The sequence below is a fragment of the Thermobia domestica genome, chromosome 10 (assembly GCF_964235325.1).
Source record: "Thermobia domestica chromosome 10, izTheDome1.hap1.1, whole genome shotgun sequence".
In the NCBI taxonomy this organism is placed as follows: Eukaryota; Metazoa; Arthropoda; class Insecta; order Zygentoma; family Lepismatidae; genus Thermobia; species Thermobia domestica.
The window spans coordinates 121,026,330-121,040,412 of record NC_137463.1 but is presented as its reverse complement, the minus strand read 5'-3'; the positions used below and the strand labels follow the sequence as shown (position 1 = coordinate 121,040,412).

At 36.7% G+C, this 14,083-nt stretch overlaps 1 protein-coding gene across 1 annotated transcript in view; it reads right to left on the bottom strand.

Annotated features, from left to right (window-relative positions):
• dia (diaphanous related formin 1) overlaps positions 1 to 14,083 on the bottom strand; it is a 172,021-nt gene that overhangs the window by 145,377 nt on the left and 12,561 nt on the right. The gene's annotated exons all lie outside the window — the stretch shown is intronic.

Below are 14,083 nucleotides of genomic sequence, written 5' to 3'. Positions count from 1 at the left end.
TACCTCGCTTCATGAATAACAAAGGTGTTTCGACAAACTTATAATGATCACTGCTAGAGTACTTTCGGGGGCCTAATTATGTACTATACTTCGCAATATTTACGGACCGTAACGCAAAAGTTGGAACAAGTAGCTATAAGCGATATAGGGACCGATTATCGAAATCTAACATACATATTTTGTGTTGCGTGTACGCAAACAGGTATGAAATGGTTCCCGGGTTTTAATTTCTATTGAGTAAGATATGCAAAACCTACAATTAAATCTGAAAGTGTATGAATTTAGACATGATTCTCCCTTGATAAAATCCGGCATACACTACTGATAATAACGATAATAATAATAGTAATCCTTATTATAAAAGCAAAACATGTCATTATGGGCGTTAGGATAATTACTAATACTTACCAGTGACGTTAATAGATGCCGCTACTTCCACTGCCTTCGCGATACTAACAGACGACGCTCGCGTGCAGGAAATTTACAGATTTAAAACTGTTGTAACAACACAAGAGAGCAAGAACTAAGCCGTAACAGATAGTAATAGCAATGCATTTCTATAGCAACAGGTCTCTTTTATCACACAGGGTAGCACAAAAGTAGGTATACATCCTTCATTGATCAAGTATAACATCTAGTTTGTGGGTTTATTTGGTTCGGCTCTTCCGAGTTTAAGATGTGCTATTCTGTGCTCAAGCACAGGGCGGCAGAATTTAGGGGGAGGCAAAATTTTGGATTTTTAAAAATGAAATCTAAGTTTTACGTCTCCATGGTTATGCCGGCGAGGTAAAAGGAGACAGTGATAGGGATAAATGAAATGGTGGAATGTAGAAAGTGGGAGGGAACGGGAGACCCCGAGAAAACCTCACAAAGCTCAATTGGCTCCAGCTGGGATCGAACCAAGGACCCCATGCACCAAAGGTGAATGCTCTATTACTGAGCCACCGTAGTCCTAAGGAGTTTTCTAAATTTTTACAGTAAAGTAATATTTAAAACTAGCAATCCGCATAGTCCCGCACAAGCGCAGGAAAATATATTAATGTGTTTATTTCACTCTAATTACAGTAGTTACTAATTAGCTAGCTTATCCAATTATTTTTAAAAAGTCATCCTCTCCCAACCCCACCCAAAGACGTGAGGATGAACTTGAACATTATTGAAACTGATTCTGTTAAACTAAGCGACCTCGAGAACTACGAATTTAACACTAATATCGATTATTAGTTTTCGGTTATCTTTAAAATCTCGCCTCCTCCCTGGGGAATGTAGTATGACCTTGAAGTTGAATTAGATTAAAACTGTCACTATTCATCTCAGTGACCTCAAAAACTATGAATTCAACTCTAACATTTTTCGTTCTCGAGGGGGAGTGGATTATTTAGAGCACAGGGCCGCACAATATATAAATACGGGCCTGAGTCTACCTGATGAATAACACTAAGAAATGATATAAAATGAAATGAGCTAATCAGTATGGTACGGTATACGTACTTTTGGGCCACTCTGTATTTCAGTGTTCAGAATATAATATTCAGTTGCACAATCTCTAGATTTTTAAAACTTAGAATGAATGCTAAAATAGAAAAAATACTGTAATATGACAGAGTCAATTGATAAAAGGGAAAATATATTTAAATATTATCTCAATACTTTGAAAATCTTATATATAAAAGAGAACGTACAAATCCTTTGTTCCCTCATCACGCTAATACGGCTGAACCAATTTCTTTCATTTTTGGGGGGTTATTAGGATTTGGACCCTAGATGGTTTTTATCATATCACTTTAATTTTTAATTACCAGTGTCTTGAGATAATTGACCATTCAAGTGTCCATAACGTACAAATCCTTTGTTAGTTCATCATAGGTAAAAATAAACGTATTTATATGCAACCCGCATGACCGTGTTACTCGGCGGGTTAACATAAATGACAGGCGATATAATGTTAACATTTACTGCAATCTACTATGGTTTTTATCATATCACTTGAAAGCGAAAAAGTAAAAATTATCTAAGTAACAACGTTTATTGCGTTCCGGGGTGACCGCAGCGAAGCGGGGCGGGTTAACATAAATGACAGGCGATATAATGTTAACATTTACTGCAATCTTCTATGGTTTTTATCATATCACTTGAAAGCGAAAAAGTAAAAATTATCTAAGTAACAAAGTTTATTGCGTTCCGGGGTGACCGCAGCGAAGCGGGGTGAACGCTGCTAGTTATTCATATTTTAAATGAAAATAAAATTCAACTCTTAGGCTGGTTCTGGTTGATCGTTCACATCTTTAGAACAATTAAGGAAGTCATGTGGCAAACTTAAAATTATGTCCAGACAGAACATTCTTTTTCTATAAGAAACAAAATATATGTTACGTAGCAATGTGTTGGTTTAAATCATAAACACTTCCTACTCCGAGTAATCAGGAAATTCTTGAATATTAAGGTAAGCGGAAGAGTAAATGACGCCACCAAAAACTAGGAAGAGAAGTGGACGATATGATAGAGAACTCGAGAGGGTATACGTGCGTCCATAGAAGGGGCAAGATCTACTTCTTCATCGAAGTCAAAAGAATTTGGTGAGTACAGAGATGGCTTATGACTAATAGAAAAAAACATTGCATATATTCGACTCTAAAATTTCCCAATCTTTTGTTCCGTAAAAATTTATTTCTTAATTTGAGTATGATTAGTAATTATCCATTAAGTAACAAAATGCCACTACACCAGTTTTAGTTAATTAACAAAATCTGATGTCTTGAAATGTATTTAGTAAATTAAGTCATTTCCAACTAAATTAATTGTCTGCACTAATTTGAGCTAAGTGATTAAGGTTGATATAGGTATAGATATTAGCCTCCATACTAGACATGTTATTTTCTGAGCTACGTTTAGGTAAATGCATGTATGTTAGCGTCCGGATTTTGATCCAAAGAGTTGACATACGATAATACTATTTCAGAAAAATACTATACTTTCTATTACACATAAAGAAAACAATTACTTTCAAATCGCTCTCAATTTTCGTCATCTAGGACTGTTGTCAAACTTTACCTTAACCGTGAATGTTGTTCAGTTCTTCATACATCATTGCTCTTGTTCCATGTGTTTCCTTTGGACTTTTTCATTTTTTGAAATTTATTTTATTAAATGAGACAAAATAACGATTTATTTTTTAACTTTCTAACGACGCTAGAGGACAAGAAAGGATAACGATTAAAGGAGATGGAGATTTTTTATTTTGTTTTCGAGAACAGATAAAGAAGAAAGTTTGATGATTGCGAAAAAAATCGAAATCAATATATAGGGTAACTCAGGGAAATATGGGCACCACAGTGATAAAAGTGGTTCTACAGGTATAATATAACATTCAATTCAAAGAATCTCTATTTCTCATGAAAGGACACTCCTTGCTTGATAATGTACAGCAATATTTGACAGTCTTCTATGAAAAATTAAAAGAATACAATAAAGAGTGAAGCATAAAGATGTTAATATTAAATTGGGGTTTACTCACTTACAAGGCAAGGATTTGGTTACAGGTTTTCAATTTGGCATCCATCCCGCTGAAGGCACTTATGGAGTCTGTTTATTGTTGATTGTATGGCCCTCAGGGCCATTTGGGCGGGGATAGCAGCAGAGGCGCCGGAAGAAGATTTTCTAGAGAGGGCCATCCCCATGGTTGGTATATTACGTCTGGTATTTCTGGTATTTAATATACGTGGTTGGCTATATTACTTATACATTTTCGTCAGCCGGAGGGGGGCCCTTGCCCCACCCTGCTCCCACCTTCGGGTGCCCATGGATAGCAACGATAACCTGAGTGATGCGATGCTTCAGGTCGTCTAAATTGCTAGGTTTGCTGTCATACACACGATACTTGACCATGCCCCACAACCAAACATCATATGGCGTCAGGTCGGAGGAACCATCTCTACCAATCCTACGTTTACCGAACGTGTCGTTCAGGTAATTCCGAACCATCTGGATGTAATGGGCAGGGGCGCCGTCTTGCTAAAAGTACCTTCGCTGGAGAATAACAAGTGGCACGTTCTCCTCCATGAACGTGCTGAGCTTGACAGGATAATTCTCTCTCTGACGGTCTCTTCTACAAAAAAGAAAGGCCCAATCACTCCAATTTGCCCACTACACACAAACATTCATCTTGAGGGAATCCCTCATGTGCGCGCGAACTTTCTACGGGTGCTCGGTTTCTCTGATGACAGTTGTGTTTGTTCACACGACTGCTGATGTGGAATGTTGCTTCGTCAGAAAACATCAACAGATTGTCCGGCTTCCTTGGTTCCTCAATGGAATATCGGCACGCCATGGTTTAATCTGCAAAACAAAAACAAAAAGAACACCCATTTAATGTTAACATCTTTCTGCCTCACCCTCTACGTAATGTAGCAACATACAATTACCCATATTACTCCGAGTGATTGGGGTAAAACTAAGCAATAAAACAGGAAAAATTCAAATTACACATTTTTAAATTTATTGAATAAAAATACAATCGTGCAAAATAATGTTATAAAACTGTTCAAAAAACCATGATAAAATAAGTAACATATTTTCTCATCTAATACTAGACCCATTACATGCCAATTATCTTTTTCTTTCCTTACAGAGAAATATCATTAGTAAAAAAGTGTAATTTGTCCTCCATCAAACACTTAGAACATTGAGCATCATCATCTTTTGGAGGAGGAGCTTGTACTGAAACAGAACAGTTCTGTACCCTTAGACAAATAACGCAAGAAAAGTTCTCTTAAAAATAAATCTGATTAGTAGCAGTCTTTATAAAGAAAAATTTGCACAAACCTGAAAAACTTAAGAATGAACAACTATAAAATTCGTAACATATTTTATTCACAATCGGGGCAAACAAATGTTTCTTCAGCAAGTTTATTTTTAGATTGAGTTGAAATATTCTCAGAAGTTTTATTGTTTCTTCTTTTAAGTTTTCCCTTTGTAAGCGAATGCATTTGTTTTTATGAAGCTTGCATAGTCTCTCCATTTTCCTCGCGATTGAATGATGGCTTTTGCAGAGTAGAGTTGCTTTTGCAGAAAGGTTTGCAAAGTGATCGCAAAACTTTCCTTAGTTATGTTTCGATTTAAGTTCTGTGAACTCGTCGAAGGGCCTGGAAAGAATTCAGCGGTGCCAACGTAGTAGGAAGTTCATGATGTTGATTAGATGTCCCGGGAGCAGGTGACTGCTTGCCACCAGACAGAAGTAAATAAATAAATAAATAAATAAATAAAATAAAAATAAATAAATAAATAAATAAATAAAATCTGCATTGCACAGAGGAGACTTTTCGGAAACGACGGCTTGCCGACCATTTTCATTTAAATCTGAAATTCAGGAAGTACTTTTCGTGCTTTCGGTTGAGAGGAGTATAATATGCACGATAGAATTTTCTGGAGCATCTGGTTGTGTGAGGTTGTTACTGCTTCTGGAAGAATTGATGTGGCTGGTTCTTGTGACTCATATACTGGATTATTCATGGTTAGTTCTTGAATAGTGTCAGCTACGAACGCGTATGCCGGAACGGTATTTCGATTAAGAGGCCGGATTCCTGTGCTGTGAAAATATTTACTGTAAGGCTAGTTTTAGACGGAAGCATTTAGCGTAGAAGATGTGCTGCCAAAAATCACGTATAATATTCTATGGCATCAAAAGTATATGGTGCTTTTACACGTAAGCATTTTGATAAGCATTTCGTCGTGACGTAGCAAACAAATCACTGGAGAATATCGCAATTATGGCTCCGAAACTAAAAACAGAGATTTCAGTCGCTACTTCTTCTAAAGCTCTTTGTCGCATATGTTTATTATGATAGAAAGGACTTTTAACTTTGTACAAACAAGGATGCTTCTCACATTTTTCAATCAGCAACTCATTTTTCTTTACTACAATTCAATTTCCCACGCAAAACAAAGAGCATGGATATTTGACACAAAATCTTTCGCTTCCTTTTAACACACCACGGCGCTCCAATCGGACCAGAAATGCTGGGGAAAATGCTACGATGCCATGGCATGGGAAATGCTATAACATTTGCTACTTTACACGGTAGGATATCGATGATACGATTTTGCTACAAGAAATGCTACGATAAATACTTCCGTCTAAAACTAGCCTAGAAAATAATGGATGTTGAAGAGCAATCTTTCCATGCATCAGTCAACAAGGTACACAATTTTAATTTTGTCATTGTACGTCCACCGTTTCGACGCACGAAAGTACACACATATTTGTAGTATATATATATATATATATATATATATATATATATATATATATATATATATATATATATATATATAAGGTCTAAAGAACGAGCGGACAGTGGGTTGCAAATAATCTGTTGTATGAGGAGTAAGCAAACTATTATAGAGCAAGCCCATGTTTTCTTTTCCTTTCTTTTTCTTTTTTCTGCAAAAGATAATATATCAACAGCTTATAATGTATCGAGTTTAGATTATGATTGACATTTTGTAGGCGTTTATGCAATGTGTCTGAAAAGTTACCCTTAATTTATCTACCGGAGTTCCTGTAACTATTCCTTAATGTCTCAGGCAAGTTCTTTATGCTAAAAGAGATGGATGATCCATGAAAGAAAGGTTGTGAAATTAAATTTATTTTTTCTTCCACATGAAATCGAACCCAAGCTCACGTGTACCAAAGGTACACGTATCCAGGGCCGCCCACAGGGGGGATGTATGGCGCAAGCTGCGCCATTGAGAAAAATTTTGGGGGGGATTTTACTCTACTTTCGAACTAGCAATTTTACTGTCGGAATAGCATTAAAACACGATTTTGAGAAGCTAATTTTTCAAAAATTTTCCGGGGTGAACCCCCGTACCCCATACTTCGATATTCGATGAATGAAGTACCGCGCAAGTAGCCGTATGAAAGGAAAGGTTGGTTCGTTTTAAGAGAGAAGGGCCGCCCACAGGAGGGATGAATGGCGCAAGTTGTGCCATCGAGAAAAAAAATGGGGAAGAAGTTTACTCTAATGTCGAATAAGTAATTTTGCTGTCGCCAGAATAACATTGGAACACGATGCGATTTTTTTTTTTTTTTTAATCTCGAGAATGAATCCCCCTGCCTCCTGCTTAGAAACTCTATGAATGAAGTACCGCGCAAGTTGCTATATGAAAGGATGGCGCCAAGTTCTGGTGAACAACAGTTACAAACACTCAAGGAATCACTTTCAAATTTAAGTTTGAAACTTGCCTATGTTGTCTGTTGAAAATTATAAAGTAGTTTGACATAATCGTGAGCTAGTGGTAACCATACAGACAACAACCAAGTTTCAAATCTAAATTTGAAGTGAGCCAGTGAGTGTTTGTAACTGTTGTCCACCAGAACTTGGCGCCTATTTTTGTGATTTCAATTCTTTTTAAGGCCACTCGTACTTGACTCTTTTACAGAAATGTTTTTTGTTGGATATCACTTCTTTTTGTAGGCTAATTTCGAGGATAACATTTTCTTTTGGTATCAAACTCAATAACTTGTAACTTGCGTCTTACTTTTCATGTACAAGGGAATTATATCAATATTTTGTAAAGAAAAAAATAATAATACTAATTGTAAAAAAAAAAAAAAAAAAAGAATACCTGTGCCATACACAGTGTGTAGAAGTTTTCATACCCTTCAATATTCTTATAGAACATATTTAGTATTGTACACTACCAAGACTACTAATAAAAGTAATGCCATTTTTATAATTACTACTGCCCCTACTACTGCTACAAGCATTCTATAATACTACTACAGGAAATAAAAACAACAACAAAAATAACAATTACTATTACTATAAAAACTACTGCTACACTGGGCAATTGTTTTTAGAGGACTTGAGTTTTGAGGAGGGAAGAGATTATTAGTTTTGGGGGGAGTGCGCCATCAGCTTTGGGGAGGATGGGCACCTCTGCACGTATCAACCACTACTTAAAAAGAAAGTTAACTGATAAATCGAATACATATTTTTCAGTTATTTGATCTACCTAATATTTCTGTTTTCACTCAACATTTTCTACTTGACACGACAGGAATACGAACATAGAAATATCGAGGACAGTTGATATTCTACATTATGCTTTCCCACCAGAATTTTAATCCGGGAACAAGTATACCAAAGACGCACGTGCTAGCCACTAAACCAACTAGAAATAGTAACAATTTCCTGAAATGATATCCAAGATTTATCAGCTGTAGGTATTTGGTCTAGGAATTAATTCGTGCGGGTGGACAAGAGATGGCGCAACGAACGGAGCGTCCCACAGTTCCGTGTATCCACACATGTGTTGCAAACCCCTGTCATCGCGTATCGTTCGTAGTATAGGGCAGTGGATTAAAGCGTCAACAACACCAGTTTGTAGTTAAGTGAACATGGCGCAATTTGTGCCTGATAAAGTGTTTTTGCGGGGTGTCCTGCTGCATTACTTTAACATGCAGAAAAGTGCGACTGAAAGTCATCGTATTTTGGTGGAAGTGTATGGTGACCATGCTCCAGCTGAGCGAACGTGTCAGAAGTGGTTTGCACGGTTTAGAAGTGGTGATTTCGGCTTGGCAGACCAAGAGCGAGCTGGACAGCCAAAAAAATTCAAGACGAAGAATTGACAGCATTGCTCGAGCAGGATTCGTGTCAAACGCAGGAACAACTTCCAGCAGCATTAGGCGTTGATCAAACAATAGTCTCCAAACGCTTGAAAGCCATGGGAATGATTCAAAAGATGTCACATTGGGTTCCACATGAATTGAAAGACAGAGACGTTGAAAGACGAAAAATCATTTGCGAATTGCTGCTTCAACGACAGAGCAGAAAGGGGTTTCTGCATCGAATTATTACGGGTGATGAGAAGTGGATCCATTACGAGAACCCTAAACGAAAAAAGGCCTGGGTGAAACCAGGTGAACCAGCTCCATCACAACCAAAACGAGATATTCACTGTGCAAAGGTTATGCTGTGCATATGGTGGGATATGAAAGGTGTGGTGTACTATGAGCTGCTGCAACCGGGTGAAACTATGAATGGAGAATGTTATCGACGACAATTAATGCGTTTGAAGCAAGCTCTGGCCAGAACACGACCAGAATGGGAGAACAGACATGACAAACTTATTGTTCAACATGATAACGCTCGCCCACATGTCGCAAAACCGGTCAAAACCTATTTAGAAAATGTCGGATGGGAAGTTTTACCCCACCCGCCGTATTCACCAGACGTTGCTCCTTCGGACTACTACTTGTTCGATTGCATGAACAACGATTTGATTGGACAGCGGTTTACTTCTTCAGAAGATATCGAAACATGGGTCTCTGACTGGATCGCTTCCAAGGATGAGGACTTCTTTCGCCACGGAATCCGTACATTGCCTGACAGATGGGCGAAAGTGGTGGCTAGCGATGGACAATATTTTTCTTAAGGTATTTATGTATTTTGTGTTTGTACTACAGCTTCAATGTGTGCGTACCAACCGCACGAATTAATTCCTAGACCAAATACATCAATCACATTTAAAAAAAAAAAAAATGTTTTTGGTTTCTCTGCTAGATGTTTAATTGCGTTTTCTTAAGTAGCTTCTGATTCAACTGATAAAACCTCAACAATCTACCGGAATAATTTCTCAAAAACAATCTTGATTGAGCAAGGAGTTCAAACTCCCTTTCCTCGTTAGTGGAACCATCAATATTTTTAGTTATGCCAGAGACAGCCAACCAGAGACATCTTATGACCAACATACACAGGATGGATAAAAAGTAATGATAACACTGCTCTTACTTCAGAAGGGTGTATTTTAGCGATACAACAATTCCTTGGCGATAAGGGACAGCACTGCCGTCAATAAAGAAATAATGTGGAGGCGCTATAATATTATGTTTCAGAAAGACGAAGAAAGTAAAACTAAAAACAGAAAGAGAAACAGCTACTGTTCTACAAATGAAGATGTAAAAGTGAAAAGAAGGGCCTAGATAAGTTTTCAACAGAGGTATTGAAGAGGCTTTTTTTTTTTTTTTTTTTTTTTGGAAGGGAGTGTTAGGCAGATTTACATTAACTATACGCTAGGCTGCTTTTGGATAGTTTAATTACTGGATTTAGAAGGGATAGGATGACGAAGATTTTTTTGTAACTTTATTGTTAACAGCAACATCTATTTCATTAAAATAGCTCAAATAGGAACAGAATGGCAGGTCTCCTGCTAATTAAAATTGTAAAATGATAAAATAAATTTTATTGCAAATAATTTTGTGGTAAAGGTCATGTAAAAATAGATATTTAATAGCCTAATAAAATTTTATTTTTGGTGATGGAAGTTATACTTTTCATAAACGGCTCCTCTGAATTTGTAAAAATTTCAAAAAAGAAAAAATAGTTAAATAAAAAATGCAGTTTGATATTTTGGGACACTATGCTATCTTAAGACTCGCTTCCTCTTTACTATAACTTTATTCTTTCCAACTAAAAAATAATTACTAAATAAAATATTAAAAAAAACAAACAAAAAAAAAACAAGAATAAGGAGGGACGAAACAGTACACAACAATGTTTTCAGAGACTTCGTGAAGCATATGGTGATGTAGCGCCGTATTCGTACGATGGCACGATCGGTGAAAGGGTTTCGTGAAGGCAGATGTCATTCAAGACTAACTCCGTTCGCGATTACCAAAACGGATAACAGCATAATTCCTTACTTCTTTACCTCCCTGCTACATGTGAATCACCGATGGGCTCCGCGTGAGTTAGCAGCAGAGGTAGACATGTGCCACAAAACAGTACTACCAGACTGCACGACATTCTTTGGTTCAACAAAATTGCAGCGTTGAATATCATATCAAATCACTGAGGTGCAACAATGGCATAGCTATGCACTTGCACAGGAATTGCTGAACCGCAACCAAAAGGGTGAATATTTCCTTGAAAGGATTGTCGCTATGGACGAAACCTTATTCAATCGTATGAACTACACCTGAAGCCGCAATCCAATAAATGGAAACGTACTGGTTTCCCTTGCCTAATGAACATATCTCGTACATACCCTGCATGGTGTTGATGTGAAAGTGATACTCACTATGAGTTATAATATCTATGGGATCATCCTGCACCATACTGTACCTCAAGAGTAGATAGATCATGTTTTCCAACTGGGGATGCGGCACAGGATCGACACGGCACAGGATCGACACGGCATACGACCGACAATTCAGCTCAGAAACCTGTTTCGGTCCTGTGCCGTGTCGATCCTGTGCCGTTTCGGTCCTATGCCGTGTCGATCCTATGCCGTGTCGATCCTGTGCCGTTTTGCTCTCACGCCGCTGCTCTGAAATAATTTAACTTTTAATCATGTGCCTAAAAAAATAATATTTTTATTATCTGTTTAATCTTTGCTCTTACAAATTATAAACTCCTGTCGATTCTATGCCTGTGCAAGTTATATGCATAGAATACGTACGATCGAAACGGCATAGAGCCGACACGGCGTAGGACCGAAACGGCACAGGATCGACACGGCATAGGACCGAAACGGCACAGGATCGACACGGCATAGGAACGAAATGGCACAGGATCGACACGGCACAGGATCGACACGGCGCAGGACCGAAACGGCATAGGACCGAAACGACGCACGATCATCCCCACTGCGTAGTATCTATAAAACCAAATATTTATTTCTCATAAAAGCAATCAGAGACCTGTCAATTGATTTTAAAATATAAGAATTATAAGATATTTACTATATGAATATTAATAATTGTGAGTGACAAAAGAATGATAGTGCTAAATGGACAAAATATAATTTCTTGTGTGCTTGGTCAAAAGCATTTCTATATGTATGGAATACTTATATTATTATTATTATTATTATTATTATTATTATTATTATTATTATTATTATTATTATTATTATTATTATTATTATTATTATTATTATTATTATTATTATTATTATTATTATTATTATTATTATTACGTTTTTACTCGTTTTGAAATCATGGCCTGATTCCACTAGAAAGCGAAAGCCATGAGAAATGTAAGCTAAGTAGTAATATGGAATACTTTTAATGTTGCTCACTAGAGGAAACATGCTCGCATGTCTTCTCGTCTCGATATCGAGACCACAAGAGACTTTTTTAATAAGAAGCTCAGTTGGGAAGAAATAACTGAGCCGATGGCTCGAGCCGGCTCGCTTGGGGTGAACCATCGGCTCGAGCTGGCTTGGTTGGATGAACCATCTGCTCGGTTCGGCTCATCTGGGCCGAAGGCTCTTGCTGACACGGTTCGGTGAGCTGTTGGCTCGGCTCACTTCTCGGTTCGGGTCCATAGTGAGTGAGCTGTGAGCCCAGCTGCTCAAGTTGTTTACAATTGTAAACCCGGACCGAACAGTTTTGAAGATATTTGGCCAGTGCCCTATAACTTTTAACAATGTTTGGCTCGAGCCCGAATACTCAACCTAAACCCTCAACCCAAATTCACAAGCTCGTGAACAATATCCTTGACTCCTAGAATTCACGACTACCGAGCTTAGCAATCAACTAGTTTTTTAGTATTCAAACACAGACCGCGTTTCTTTCATGTTTAAACACAGTGTTGTTATAATTATAATTATAATTATAATTATTATTTATTATTATTAATAATAATAATAAAAGTTGTACTAGTAGTAGTACTAGTATCATTGATAACCTATATTGTCTATGCAAGATACTTGAAGAGAATACTCGAAACTACAAACCAGATTTGGTTCGACTCGACCCGAATTCGAGTCGAGTTGGAGGAAATTTTTCGAATCGCGTTCAAAGATGTCTGTTTTTAGTCGAATCGAGTTTCAAAGAATACTCGCTCGTACTCACTCGTGCCCATCGTAGGATGACCACATTCTAACAATCGAAAAGTAGGACACAAGTATAATAGTACTGTATATGATATCTTACTGCGTCAGCAATACGCATATCATTATTTCAATTAATGTTAACCTTAAGTTAATGAACATTTTTGTTAAGAAGAAGCACTGAACAAAATTATTAAAGGAATTAAACACAACTCCAAATGCTTTGATGAATAACAAATTGGTTTATTTTATGAACGTACAGTCAAAGTTCGTGTTGGGCTAAATAATAATAATAATAATAATAATAATAATAATAATAATAATAATAATAATAATAATAATAATAATAATAATAATAATAATAAATTTCGAAGCGTGGTATTATTTTAAGAAATGAAAGAAAATTTAGACCGGCACAAAGGAACTTCTATTTAACTTGGTTAGCATCACTGTCATAAGTTCAATAAGAAACCTTTCCTACTTTACCGATATCTCAACAAGGCCTTCTCAGTAAAAGCGATGTATTGTAAAAAATGGTTTGTTGATTGTTCTCCATCCCTAGTCTTCTGAGGAGTGTTAAAAAACACAGCGGTTCATCATTCAGGAAAAGAGTGTGTTTGATTCAAAATATTGTGAATAAAGAATGAAACATTAAGATATTGCAAATAAATTAACTCTGGACATTTCGCAGGACATTTTAAAGAAGAAGGATATTTCTCGATTTCCTAGACATCTTCGCAACACGCAGGACAGCTCTTTGAAAAACAGTACTGTACTGCGAAAATCAGTACGTCTGGTTACCCTAGCCCATCCCTACGAGTAACGCAGTATGGCATTTTAGCCAATGTTACCTTATATGAAAATATTCATAACTTATAGCTGTCAAGTAAAAATGTGTCCTTGCATTTACATAAAGCAATTCAGAAAGGGCAATAATAATAATAATAATAATAATAATAATAATAATAATAATAATAATAATAATAATAATAATAATAATAATAATAATAATAATAATAATAAAAGCGATAGTAATAGTAGTACGGAAAATTGAAGTGATAACATTTGTTCACATATTCTAAGTTTCAGACCTAAAAGTAACGCGTTACTTTCGAAGTAAAGTAATAGTTACTTTTTGGGGGCAAGTAACGCGTTACATTTTAGGAAAAAGTAAAGTAACTTGTAACGCGTTACATTTTTACATGTAACTTACCCAAAACTGTCCATGGGAAAATTGTTCACT